The sequence below is a fragment of the Citrus clementina genome, unplaced genomic scaffold (genome assembly GCF_000493195.1).
Source record: "Citrus clementina cultivar Clemenules unplaced genomic scaffold, Citrus_clementina_v1.0 scaffold_8, whole genome shotgun sequence".
Classification (NCBI taxonomy): domain Eukaryota; kingdom Viridiplantae; phylum Streptophyta; class Magnoliopsida; order Sapindales; family Rutaceae; genus Citrus; species Citrus x clementina.
The window spans coordinates 7,448,028-7,462,570 of NW_006262022.1; the positions used below are offsets into that span (position 1 = coordinate 7,448,028).

General features: G+C 31.4%; 1 non-coding gene across 1 annotated transcript; it reads left to right on the forward strand.

Annotated features, from left to right (window-relative positions):
- Positions 1-709: 709 nt before the first annotated feature.
- LOC112096633 lies at positions 710-816 on the forward strand. Its single transcript, XR_002904530.1, has one exon. It is a non-coding gene; the product is annotated as a small nucleolar RNA R71 (small nucleolar RNA).
- Positions 817-14,543: the final 13,727 nt, after the last annotated feature.

Consider the following 14,543-nt stretch of genomic DNA (forward strand, 5'->3'; position numbering starts at 1 on the left):
GACATTAGAATATTATAATGATCTTAATCCTGCAATTACTTTTGATCGATATTTTATTTTCTTATTTGTTTATTTTGGTATAAAAGGAGAAGCTACAATACTTATTAGATTTTTTATACAAATTATATAATTTAATTGTTACCAATGCATTTTAGTCTTAAATTTTCTTTCTAAAAAAATATTGATCTCTTATTATTGAGATTTAGAATTCATGATGGATCTAGAGCAGATTTGGATTTTAATTTTTCTTTTTGGATTTAGAGCATATATAGATCTTTATTTTTTGTTTCGGATCTAGATATGGAGCGAAAAATATAGATCCATAACGGATCTGGAGCAAATGCAGATCTTAATTTTTATTACGGATTTGGATCTGGAGCATTATAGATGCAATCCATATCTGCTCTATTGCCATCCCTAGTTGACAATTACTGGAGCAGTAGTCATAACCTTCACCATATTTGTTAATAAGGTTACTTGGGCTAACAGTGTTGTCAATGCATCTATATTATGGACTCATGTTATTCCTCTTGCTGCAACTTGCCTAGTTAATGGCCACTGATAGTTATTGTTGGTTATCCTCTTCAAAATTGTACAGGCCTCATTGTAAGACTTAGATAGCAAGACCCCATTTGTTGAAGCATCCACTATTAATCTAGTGCTTGGGTTGAGTCCATTATAGAATGTTTCTAACTGTATGCAGCAAGGAATACCATGATGAGGATATCTCCTTAATAACTCCTTAAATCTTTATCATGCATCGTATAAACTCTCATCTTCAAGTTGATGGAAAGATGTGATCTCATTTCTCAATTTCACATTCTTGGTCGGTGGAAAGTATTTCACCAAAAAATTGTTAGCCAAATCATTCCATGTTGTAATGGAATGATTGGTAGAGAATTCAACTATTCATTTGCTCGATCCCTTAAAGAAAACTGAAAAAGTCTGCGTCTCAATGCTTCTTGTAATGCTCCAGCAATCTTGAAAGAATCACATACTTCTAAAAACAATTTGAGGTGTAGATGAGGATCTTCGGATGGCAGTCTATTGAATTACCCCACTATTTGAAGCATCTAAACATCATGGGTTTAAGCTTAAAATTATTAGCTTGTACTTTGGTTTTACAGGGTTTATGGCTTGAGGAGTTAATACTACATAATCTCTAATGGCTTTGTCTCTATCATTTGCCATATGAATAATGTTGCTCCTTAGTGGCCCATAAATAATTTGCCCATTTTGACCTCCTTGACCTCGTGCATTTACTAGTCGTATTTCTCCTCACGGGTCAAATTCCCCATATTTTGAAAATCATCCATTACTACAGCAGTTTTTAAATTTCTTTGCTATTTTCTCAATCTCCTTTCAGTTCTTTCAATTTCTGAATCAAATTAAAATTCAATAGGTTTATATTTGCACATGCAAGGTTTGTCTATCAAAAAAATAAACAAATTAAAAAAATTTAGCACCCTTTAAGATTAATTTCACAAATCATAATGAACAATTAATCCCCGGCAACGGCACCAAAAACCCGGTATGTGCAATCTCTAATGCTGTGGGTGTCAATGTATAAGTGTATACAACAAGTAATATACTAATGAGTATTGAAATCGTCTCCAAATGGATTGGTGTTATCGGACTTGCAGTACAGTTTTGTTCTAAAATTAAAATAAGACAATTCATGGAACTAATAAACTAATTAAAGTGCAATAAATAAAAGACAATAAAGAAAATTTGCACGTCAGACACGAGGATAAAACTAATGGAAATGAAGTGGTTGAGTGAATAAAATCATTTGATGGCATTGACTATTATCTCAATTACAGTACCGTTGCTACAACATCTACTATAACACTGGACAGGAATCTCGCATGCATCCTCAGATGTCGCTTGTTGAATATCTTATATCTATTGCAATCTAAGAGTGACCAATTGTTACGCCAACATTAAATATAGCATTAAACGATCTAGGTTCTATTTACCCTACAAGGTGAATCCATATATTTAGTTCATTACTAATTTTAGATCAAGTATAGCCCTATTCAAATCGAGATTAACTCAACTTGGGAAATTTAATTTAAAACCAAGTATTGTCTTAATGAGATCCACTAAGTCAGACCTTTTTGAGGTTCTTTCTTAGCTAATAACCTTAAATGGGTGATCAGCCGAAATAGAGTATCAAAATAAATTAATTAAGACAAAATGCTATAGCAAACACAGAGCAACGGGCGTATATCAGTCAAACATCCATTAAGATCGTTTATCACTCAACTATAATCAAATTTGGTTCATGATTTGTGAAAGAAAAATAACTAAAAGAGTTTCAACCATCAAATACATCTCCATAATCAAAGAGAAAACAAGCAAATAAGAAGAAAAACTGATTTTATAGTTGATCTCTGCGATGTTTCCTCTGTGATAGTCTTCAATCTCTCTCTTGAATTCTGTTTTCTTATTGTTTCTTTTTAGTTTTCCTCCTTAGGTGATGACTTCCTTTTTCTTTGGGTGTGTACTTCTTTTATAGTTGAAAATTAGGACAACCGGAAGTCTATGGGGTGTATCTTCTATTTTTAGAAATTCTAGATCGTAATTTTCTAAGTATCTCGCATGAAATCTTCTCTTTCAATGCTCCAGGATTGCTACAATAACAGTTTCAACATTTGCACTTCAAATTTGAGCTTTCAGTCACCTACAATTATGCATATGATTTAAGCACACAAATTATTCTAAATCAAATAAAATCTATTAAAAATAAACTAAAATAGGTGTTCATGCAAAATATAATTAAAATGAACTAAAAACATGTCATTTACTCTCTAAGTATCACAAATTTAAGTTTAAAAGTGCCATGATAACTCTCATTTCATAGAGTTTTCACACAATAATGAATACTCAACCATGAAATAATAAATTAAAAATAACACATATTTATGGGATTAAACTTTCATAGTTAGGCGACATCGTAACCCTAATAAAATAAATTAGTTCATGGAAATATAAAGAGAATCCATAAATATTGTAGGGAACATTTAAGCACAACAATAGAGAAAAGAGAAAGAAAAACTTAAGAATTAATTCCGGCCTTTCACTGAATCTCTTATGGCTGCTTTGGCTTCTCTTTTTCCTTCCTGTGTTGTGTTTCTCTTGGCTTCCACTCGTCCCTCTCTTTTAGCTTTTTCAATTGATGGCCTTTTATAAAGAAAGCATGTTGGCCGTCTCCATTAAGTTCTAAGCCAATAAGAATTATTGAAGCCAAAGCCCATGCCATAACGTGCTTGCCATTTAAAGCCATGCAAAATATTTGCTTCCTTTAATAAAAATATACGTGAACTTGTATTTAAATTGTTAAAGTACTCTCCACGTGCATGCCATATTTGTCAACTAAATCTTTGAAGCTTGCCTCCACATGATTGCATGCATGATGATTAATTAAATTAAATCTTTCTTGATTTGTTCCAATTAATTCTCTATATTGCTTTTCTTTTTTTATTCTTTCAAATAGATTTTTTCCTGAATGTTCCGATTTAGTTCCTTTTTAATCCCAGATTTTGCCAAAAATAACAAAATATAAAAATTAAGATAAAAATTAACATAACAAAATATAATTTAACATAAATTAAATTAAGAAAATATAAAAAGAACATATAAATTACTAGCACATTAAACTTATAACATATATTATTGCTCTACATTTGTCAAAAGAGATAGTTGTGCAAAAAGCCTAAAATAAGAAGCCAACGGAGTATTCACAGTTTTTACCTGCTCAGTCATGCCAAACTATTGTAGTACCTTATTTAAATATTAGTTCTAAGACAAGCTGACTTTACTACGAGCACTATCTCTGCATATTTTCATGCGAAGAATCTTCTTAGTGTCACCCAGATCTTTTATTTTAAAATCTCATTTTTGCTCTTAGATGTTATTAGCATATCATCGACATAAAATTGAAAATATATGAAGGATCCCTTTTGCAGCTTGCAAAAATACATAGAATGATCAAATTTATTTCTTGTGCACATTTGCCCTTTCATAAACTAATCAAATCGCTTGTATCACTGCCTTGGAGATTGTTTCAAACTATAAAGTGACTTTATCAATTTGCAAACCTAATTTTCTTTTCCAACAACCATGAATCTATCTGGATGAGTCATGTAGATCTTTTCTTCCAAATCACCATGTAAAAATGCATTTTTCGAATCAAGCTAAACTAGTTCAAAATTAAATTGTGTAGCAAAATTTGAATAGATGAGTGTTTTACAACTGAGGAAAGTACGTCAGTATAGTATATTCCTTCTTTTTAAGCATAACTTTTCACTATCAATTTAACTTTGTATTAAATTTCATTTTCATGTGGGGATCCTTTCTTCTTTGCATATATCCATTTGCAGCTAATTGCCTTCTATTTATTTAGCAATGTAACTAGCTCTGAAGTTCCATTTTTATAAAGAGATTGCATTCCTTCATCCTACTAGCTTCTACTATACACTTTTAGGCTTACTTATTGCTTCTCTGTAAGTAAAAGAAATATCATCGTCTATAACTGGAAGTGCATAGAGCTACCAAATTAGCAAAGCAAGTAGGCCTATAAATCTCTCTTGTGGCCTTCTATATACAATTGAATCTTGTTGTTGTGAAAGTCCCTAGTCAAAACCTCTTCTTCATCTTCGGTCGATAAAGAGTCATTATTTTTCTTCCCAACATTGACTAGATCATCTTTAACATTTTTAAACTCCACCTACTACTAAGTACAATTGGTATTGTCATCATTTTGTGAATCTTTTTGCTTCACTATGACTAATTCATTAAAAATCACATCTATGCTAAAAATAATCTTCTTTGTAATAGGACACCAGGGACGGTATCCTTTTACTCCACCAGCTATACCCAAGAATAATTTATTTTTTTTACTTTTCGGTCCAACATAAATTCTTTTACATGATGATAAGCAGTAGAATCAAAATATGTAAAGAATCATAATTAGTAATAGGTTTACCAATCCACATCTCTATGGGTGTCTTTCCCTCAATTGCAACTATGGCAAGTGGTTAATTAAGATGGCACTCATATACAATTGACTCGACCTAAAATTCTTTACCCAATCCAACATTGAACTTTCGTCAGTATTGTCTGGTTTATGCATTTTGCTACCTCATTTTGCTGTAAAGTATCTCAAATAGTAAAGTGTCGTATAATGCCCTCATCTCAACATACTTTAGAAACATATCATTATTGTACTCACCACAATTTTCTAAGTGAAGTCTTTTGTGAAATACGAGTTCTGCAACCCAAGAGGGGGGTGATTTGGGATGTTAAAAACTTAAGCTAAGCAAACCACACAACACTTCAATCTAATGATTTAATAAATTCAATAAAGCACAATAATAAATGAGTAAGGGAAGAGAAAACAAACACAAGGATTTTTACATGGTTCAGCAATCCCCACCTATGTCCACGCCTCCAAGCACACCAAGCTTGAGGATTTCACTATCCATGCCTTTCAAGGCTTCAAATGCTTACAATTGACTTCCAAGATGTCAATGGACCTTTATAATCAAGAGATTATCTCCCAATCTCTTCACACAAGTGTTTCTCACACTTATACACTTACAAATTTGATGAGGAAATGAAGATTACAACAAAAAATTCTCTTTAATAGTGGATATACAAATTATTGCTCAATGATGATTCAATGTATGATTATTTGTGAAATGGAATCTCAATATATGTTGTGTGCTTTTTGTTTTTGCTTGCTTGAGAGGTTGAAAATGAATTGGATTTGAGTTTATATAGTTTGAGCCCAAAAACTAGTTGTTATAAGCTTTCTGGTGATAATCAGCTTGCTACTTTGTGAATTCAGTTAGCCGCTTTTATGTTACCATTACAGCAAAAATTTGAATTTTAGAACATCCGACATGCAGTTTTTGGAATCCAATTAGCCGCTTTCATTCCAGTGAGCTACTGCCAATAATCTGGCTTGCCGCTTTGTAAAATCTGATTAGCCGCTTTGCTACAATACATCTGTTGTAAACTATTTTCTAAAATTATAATTTTACCCTAAAATTTTCTATAACTGTATTATGGCCCAAAATGTTATGAATAATTTCAAATATGTCCAATTTCAGGATTTCTAAATAATGCTTGTTATTTCCAAAACTTTATGAAATTATGATACGACCCAAATATATAGAAATTATAGTATGGCCTAAAAAGTTTTAAATATTTGTAAATAAGCCCAAATCAAGAATTCAAAACAAGACTTATTAAAATCAAAGATAGCAAAACTCTTTCATTTTAGTTCACATCTTGAAAAATAACCAATTTAACAAAAACATTCTCTTGTTATAAAAACACTATGTATAATTATTTGTTTATCTAAAATATGTGGTTTGTTATCATCAAAATCAATATTTTATAACCATATAGGCTAGCATTTTGACCTTTTGACTGGTATGAGTCTCGACTACACGTAATATATCTGATCTAGTATTGGTTCTGCATATATAAGACTTCTAATAGCCTATGCAAAAAGTACATTTTCCAATTCTTTTATTTCAATTTTATTTGTCGGGCATAATTTCTTATAGACAATTGTTGCCTTACACATAGGTGTACTAGCTGGCTTACAGTTTGTCATATTGAATAGCTTGAATATCATATCTAGATAATTTTCTTGAGTCAGATATAACATCCTTGAACCTCTATCTCTAGAAATTTTAATTGGATATAATTAATACCTATTAACAACTCCTACTTCATGTGATATAGCTAATCTAGTAATGTTCATACATGAGACTTCCCAACAACCTATGCATAAAGTATATTTTCATTTATTTTATTTCAGTTTATTTATCATGCATAATTTCTTATGTAGAATTGTTGCCTTACATACAAGTTGTCATATCAAAACGCTTGAGTATTATATGTAGATAATTTTCTTGATCTAGATATAGCATCCTTAAACCTCTATCTCTAGAAATTTTAATTCCTAAAGCATAGGATGCTTTACCCATGTCTTCTATTTCAAACTTTATATCTAGATATGATTTTGTTTCGTTAATAAATCTATACAATTACTAGCCAATAGTATATCATCAACACATGGTGATAGTATAAGTAATTTTTCTAACTATAAACACAATCATCTAGTGGATTCACTTGATATCCTAAATCTAGGATTGTTTGATGGAATTTCAAAAACCATTGTCTAGACCATTGCTTGAGTCCATATAAAGACTTCTTTCATTTATAAATTTTGTATTCATGCTCTTTAACCAAAAAAACCGTTTGGCTAAGACATATAAATATTTTTCTTTAATTCACTATTTAAAGATGATGTTTTTACATTTAATTGATTTAATTCAAAATCTATTCTTGCAACAATTACCATAAGAATTCAGATTCATGTGAATTTTGCAACTGGTAAATAAGAATCAATAGTCTACTCTAGGCTATTGTGTATAACCCTTAGCAACTAGTCTGGCCTCGTGTTGCAATGAATTCAAATGCTATTGTTATTAATGTGCAAGTGTACACAACAAGTAATATAATGATAAGTATTCTAGATCGTCTCCACAGAGATTGATGTTGTCAGATTTGCTACAACAATCTTGAACAGTGTAGTTTGTATTCTAAATTAAGACAAGATAATTAATGAAACTAAATAACTAATTAAAATAAAAAAGCAATAAATAATAATGCAATAAATAAAAATTCTCACGTTAAACACAAGAATAAAACCAATGAGATTAGAGTAGTTTAGTGATTAAACTCTCTTAATAGTTTTGACTATTTCCTCCAATCTTAGGTTTAGTTGCTACAACATCTGCTACAACACTGGACATAATCCTAATGTATCCTCAGCTGTCGCATGTTGAATATCATATATCTTTATGCAACCTAACAGTGACCAATTGTCATGACAACATAGGATACAACATTACACGCTTAGGTTCTAATTACTATACAAGATGAATCTATATATCTAGTTCATCACTAATTTTAGATTAAGCATGACCATTTTGGAATCAAGTTAAACTCAACTCAGGAAACTCAATCTAAAACCAAGTATTGTTTTGATATGTTCCACTAAGATAGGCCTTTTTCTGGCTCTTTCTTAGCTAGTATCATTAAATGGGTGGTCAGCTAAAATAATGAATTGAAATAAGTATTTTCAAAACAAAGTGCTATAGCAAACATGCAGTAACACATATATTCAGTTAATGAACCATCAAGATTGTTTATCACTCAACCACAAATAAAATTAGTTCATGTTTTGTGAAAGAAAAATAAATAAAAGAGTTTCAACCATCATTAACATCCCCATGATTAAAGAGTAAACAAGAAAACAAGGAAAGAATAACAAAGATTGGTTTCCCGATTGATTTTTGTAAATTTCTCCTCTGATGTAGCCGTGAGTCTTGCTCTTGAATTCTATTTCACTCTTGCTTCGTTTCAGTTTTTTTTCTTAGGTTGACGGCCCCTCTTCATTTGCATGTGTGCTTCTTTTATAGTTGAAAATTAGGGCAACCACAAGTCTAAGGCGCGTATCTTCCAGATTTGGAAACTCTAGATCGCAATCTGCTAAGTATCCCGCGCAAAATCTTCTCTATCAATGCTTTAGGATTGCTACAGTAATGGTTGCTACAACAATAGCTACAGTAATGGTTGCTACAACAATAGCTACAGCAATGGTTGCTACAACAAAAGCTACATTATTTGAACTGTTCTAGACTTGTCTCTATTTTTCTATAGCCATGTTTTTTCCTTACTTTTGCAAGCCTATTGCAACAATATTCCTTCCTTGAAATTTGAGTTTCCGATCACCTACAATTATGCATATGGTTTAAGCACACAAATTATTCTAAATCAAATAGAATTTATTAAAATTAAACTAAAATGGATGTTAATGCAAAATACAACTAAAATGCAATAAAAACATGTTATTTACTCTCTAAATAATCTTGATTTAAGCCTAAAAGTGCCATGATAACTCTCATTCCATCGAATTATCACTTGTATTTATGTAGACTTCCATCTTCTTTTCATTTTTTATTAAGGACCCATTTACGACCTATGGGCTTTCTTCCTTTAGGTAAGTAAACTAATTCCCAAACTTTATTTATTTTAATGGATTTTAATTCATCTTTCATGGCTTTTTCTAACTCTTTAAAATCCATTTGATTCATAACATCTTTATATTTTTTGGGATCATCACCTAGTTGATTTATGTCCTCGCATGTAAATATAATGATCTTTTAACCATTGTGATGGTTTTCTTTTGCTTTTGTTCCCGCTCATCTGACCATTTTGATTTGATTGTGTAAAATTGTTGGGATTAGTTACATCTTTCGTATCAGTAATCATACCATTGGTTTTGATTTGTAAAGTGGTAAAGACTTATTATCTTCAACTAGTTTTATTTGTTTAGAATGAATAATTACATTAGTAGTTTCCAAAAAATACAACATCTTTACTTTCTATTAATCCCTTTTTTGAACTATAAAAATGGTAACTACTTCTATTGTCACTGTGACCAATGAATTTACTTTTCCCATGTCTTGGCGCTTATCTTATCATGTAAAGGTTTAGGAAAAATTATGTGAACCCTACATCCCTTTACCTTTAATTTTGACAAGGTAGGTTAGGTACCTATCCAAATTTCATAAGGTGTTAAAGGTTAGCTTTTGTAAAAACTTTATTTAATATATATGTTGCTTTAGATAATGCCTCTCCCAAAAATTGTATAGACATTTCCAAAGAAGACATCATTGATCTCGTCATATCTAATAGAGTTCAATTTCTTCTTTTTGCAATTCCATTTTGTTGTGAAGTGTAAGGCATTGTGTAGATATGCTTTATCCTACTTTCTTTGTAGAAATCATCAATAGCTTCATATTCACCACCATCACTATTAAAGGCTTTAATAGATCGACCTAATTGAGTCTTTACTTCCTTCTTGTATATTTCTGAAGCCTTAGACTTGTGTTTTAACGAGTATATATGCCGAATCGTGAATAGTCATCTATAAATGTGATGAAGTATTTTATACTGAAATACTAATTATGCAACGCAAGGGGGGTGAATTGCGTTTTTAAAACTTAAGCTAAGCAAACCACACAAAAATTTAATATAATGCCTTAATGAAATAAAAAACAATTTAACAATGTAATGGAAGAGAGAGCAAACACAAAGATCTTTTACGTGATTCGGCAATCCCCGCCTATGTCCACACCTCCAAGCAAACCAAGCTTGAGGATTTCATTATCCAAGCCTCCCAAGGGTTCAAGTTTTTACAATTGCCTTCCAAGGTGTCAATGGACCTTTACAACAAGAGATTATTCTCAATCTCTTAAGCCAAGTCATTCTCACACTTAAATTCTCACGAATTTTATAAAGAAATGAAGATTACAGTAAATAACTCTCTTTTAGAGTGAATATACAAATGATAGCACAATGGAGGTTTAATATATGATGATTTGCGAAATAGAAGCTCAAAATATGATGGATTTGAGTTTATATAGTTTTAACACAAAAAGTAGCTGTTATAGACAAAATCAACAAATAACCGGCTAGCCTCTTAATTAGCCGGATCACCGCTTAGTACAGTGCAAGTGACCGTTGCAAATTTTGGCTTCGAAAATTTAAAAATTTGCCTCAGGTGGCTGGCCGCTAACCATTGGCGGCTAGCCTCTAACTCTCTGTCTTCCCACCATAGTTTTGATATTTACTTTTTGGCCCTAATACTTTTAAAAATTAAAATGTAATCTAAAACTTTTTAAAATTACACTATAGTCTAAAATATTTTACATGTTTACAAACAGGTCCAAATTTAGAATTTCTAAATAATGCTTGTTATGCCCAAAATTTTTTAAAATTATGATACAGCCCAAAACTTTAAAATACTTTTCAAAGAGGTTTTTCATAATACTTGTTTATTTCAAAACTTTTTCAATTTAATCCAAAATCTGTAAAACAATCAAATCTACAAAATACTTGTCGTGTAAATATAAAATTTTTTGGTTTATGAAAAATAATGATTTACTAAATAAAATCTTGAACTTCTTAAATGCTAAACCATGTATATAATGAATTAGACTAGATTTACAAAAAAATTGTCACAATAATAACTCCATTGAGCTAAACTTTGTTCTTGATCAAGTCGTTGTCCGTTAAGTGTCTTGTGCTTGATTTCACGTGATTCACTCCCATAAATATTATCTTTCAAGAACTAATGAAAATGTGAAATACAAGATAAATATTTATCACACTACTTAAGACACATGTTTGTTATCATCAAAATTATAGTATGTGTAGCCCTTTAGGCTAACACATACCTCCACATGTTTTTGTTCTCATAGGTCCACATAAATATAAATAAATTATCTCAAGTAAATTTAATGATTTCTAATGTTTTGAAAAAGATTTTCTTTATAATTTTCCTTTAACACATGATTCATATATGTAAAAAAGCATCAACTTTAATTTTTAATTTTTTTTATATAACCTAATTGTAAATGCCAAAGAAAAGTATTGTCATGAGAATCAAACACATCAACACAATCAGAAGAAGCAATTTTATTGATAGTAAAGCCAGTGGAACACACATCATGAATTCTTTTTTACCTCAACATTACAAGACCATCTGTTCCTATGGTCACGAACTTAGACCTAAATCTAATTTTCAAAACTTTTTTTCTCTTACATAGACATAGAGATTAGATTTCTTCCATTGTTAGATAAAACAAAAACTCTTTCATGATGATGGTGGAATTGTTAGAGGAAATTTTATAATCCCCTATGCCTTCCACATTAACATAGGTATTATTTCCCACGTATAAGCAATACTCTCCTAGTGCTTTATCTTTAATTTTTTCTAAACTGGCCTTTGTCATTATTGACTAGAATCTGGCTATCGTCGACCATTAAATTCAGCAATGAATGCTTTAGAAACTGTTAAAAAAAACTTCCTTGTGGTTTTTGTTGTCTTTCTTTTGCTTTAGATATTTTACCTTCAAATGAACAATATCTCTCCAGATGAAATCGTCCAAACTTCCATGGGGCTGTGTGTTTCTCCTTCTTGAGCCTGTTACTTACGGATTTGGTTATCTTATTATAAGAGCTTTTTGACAAGAGAAGATTATTAGAACAATTCTCCCTTTTCCTAAAATTCAATCTACCTTCTTCTAATGCCAAAAATGATAGTAACGTACACAATTCCTTTTGCCTATGTGTCAAAGATGTCGCAACACGATTCCAAGTTCTTGGGAAACCATTAAGAAGGATTGATACTTGCCTTTTTTTTTGTTTTTTGGGAATAGAAAGGCCTGCATTGTAAAGATCTTTTGATGAACTTCAAATTTCATAATATAATCCACCACACTATCATTTTTAGGCATACCACAACCATTAAATTTTGGCAACTGAAGTTGTACATAAGTTTTAGATTTTAGACCATATTTATTTTCCAACAAATCCATGATTTTTTTTTTTTGCAGTAGCAAGCCCGTTATATAATTGGATCAAATTATCTTGCATATTTTTTAGTATTATAGCCCTGCCAAGGCATTATCCTCCTCCCATCTTGTCAATTCTGTGTCATATGTTGGCTTATCTTTAATAATTTTATGCAAAGTTCTTTCATGTGTTAACAAATAAAAAATTCTTCTTTTTCAAATGGTAAAATTAACATTATTGAATCTCTCTACATTAACTGCATCTGAATTTGTTTTACTCCTCCTTTTTAAGAACTAAGCAAATAAATAACACTAGTATTAATATTTATTATTACTTAACTAGTGGAGAGATTACAACTGTAGTATTATGTGTTACACTCATTTATAACTTATTTAATAATAGTAGGGTGGAATAAACTCATTAATCATTAGAATTTATCAACCTAGAACTATACTCATTCAAGTGCAAATGTAGATATGGCCTTGATGATTCTCTCACTATTACAGATATTGGATATGCCAATTCGATAATTTCCTTATCATCATATTGTTGATGCAAGTAAATTGATTTAGTTTGGTCTAGAACCCTTGTGAGAAGTAGTGGACTTAGAGCTTGAATCTGCCAACCAGAACTGATTTCCCTCATATTCAAATCTGGAATGGCAAAGTTGATTTCTTTAAATTTGGCAGCTTCTGGAAGTATTCAAGCAAGCATAAGCGTTCGCATGCAAAGACCCTTCTTATGCTTAAGCAGAATTGCAAAATTAGCTGCGCTTCCCCAACTTTCTAAATCTTGCATCTTTAAAACTAAATTCTAAGGCACGAATCCCTTTAGATTGGTGGAAAAACTTGAAATGCGAAATTTGGTACAGTTTGGGGCTGATTTGATGCCTGAATTATATCTGACAATCGAATGAACTAGAAATGGGCGAAGCCGCGGTTCACAAATGGTCTAGTTCATATAGTCAACAACCGGGTCAAAGTCAGGTTGAATTGGGTAAAAAAATGCCGAATGAAAAAATCAATATGTGGATCTAGACTTGAGTCAAGCAAGAGTTGGGTTGGGCATGCCTCAGGTCGGATCGACTAAAACAAGTGCAGATAGGGGAGCGTGGATAACACACATCCGCGATTGTTGCTACATGTGTCTTTCTAGAGCGTGTATGATGGGCATGCCTGCAACAAATCACTGATTTTTGCGATTTTTACTCTTCCAGACACCGAAACTTAGTGTTTTTAAACTATATGAACTTGTTAGGACGTCTAGAATATTTCTAGAATGGAAAATGTATTTATTTGAATTAAATCAAGATGAACTTCTTGATAAAACTTTCTTACACTTGAATCTTTGTTATGCATTAAAACATGGCTCTAAAACCACTATAGGATTTCATTGATCGATATACGCCACTATTAGGCTGATGGTCACATGCAAATGCCCAAGTACACATATAAGTTAAACACTTAAATCTTTTATGGTGTCTTAGAAAAATTAATTATTTATGATGTAGCCATGTCTTTATATAAACAATCAAAAACCAGGTACAAGTTTGATAACGTCCACTAACCATTTGGAAGTTATGCGTTCAAATTGAAACATATAAGGATATATCTTTTGTGAGAGAAACCACCCTTCTATCATATTAAATGGCATGCATAATATATAACAGTCATGATTTTTGCATTTTACAATTTCATCACATATATCTTAACAAAAATAGTTTTCCGTTTGTGTAACTACAACAAAAAAAGTGGTCTATATAGTGATGGAAATAATCTGTCTCTGTCAATACAAAATATGTCGATACAAAATATATAAAAATAAAAACTATTTTATATTATATGTTTTGGGGTGAAAATCATCATGACCAGGCATGTATAAGTAGAAGTGCTCCCCTTCGCCTAAAATGACTCCCCAAAGAGAATTATACTAACAAGGCATGTGGTTGGAATCGTGAATAGAGTCGGTTCGAGGACATGCAAGGAGAGACCAGGATCAAGTTAAATCGAAGGCTTAGTCAAAGTTCCACCCGTGGGATTCCTCCAAAGAATTCAGACACGAAGCTCACTCACCAGCAGCTATGCTACCCACTC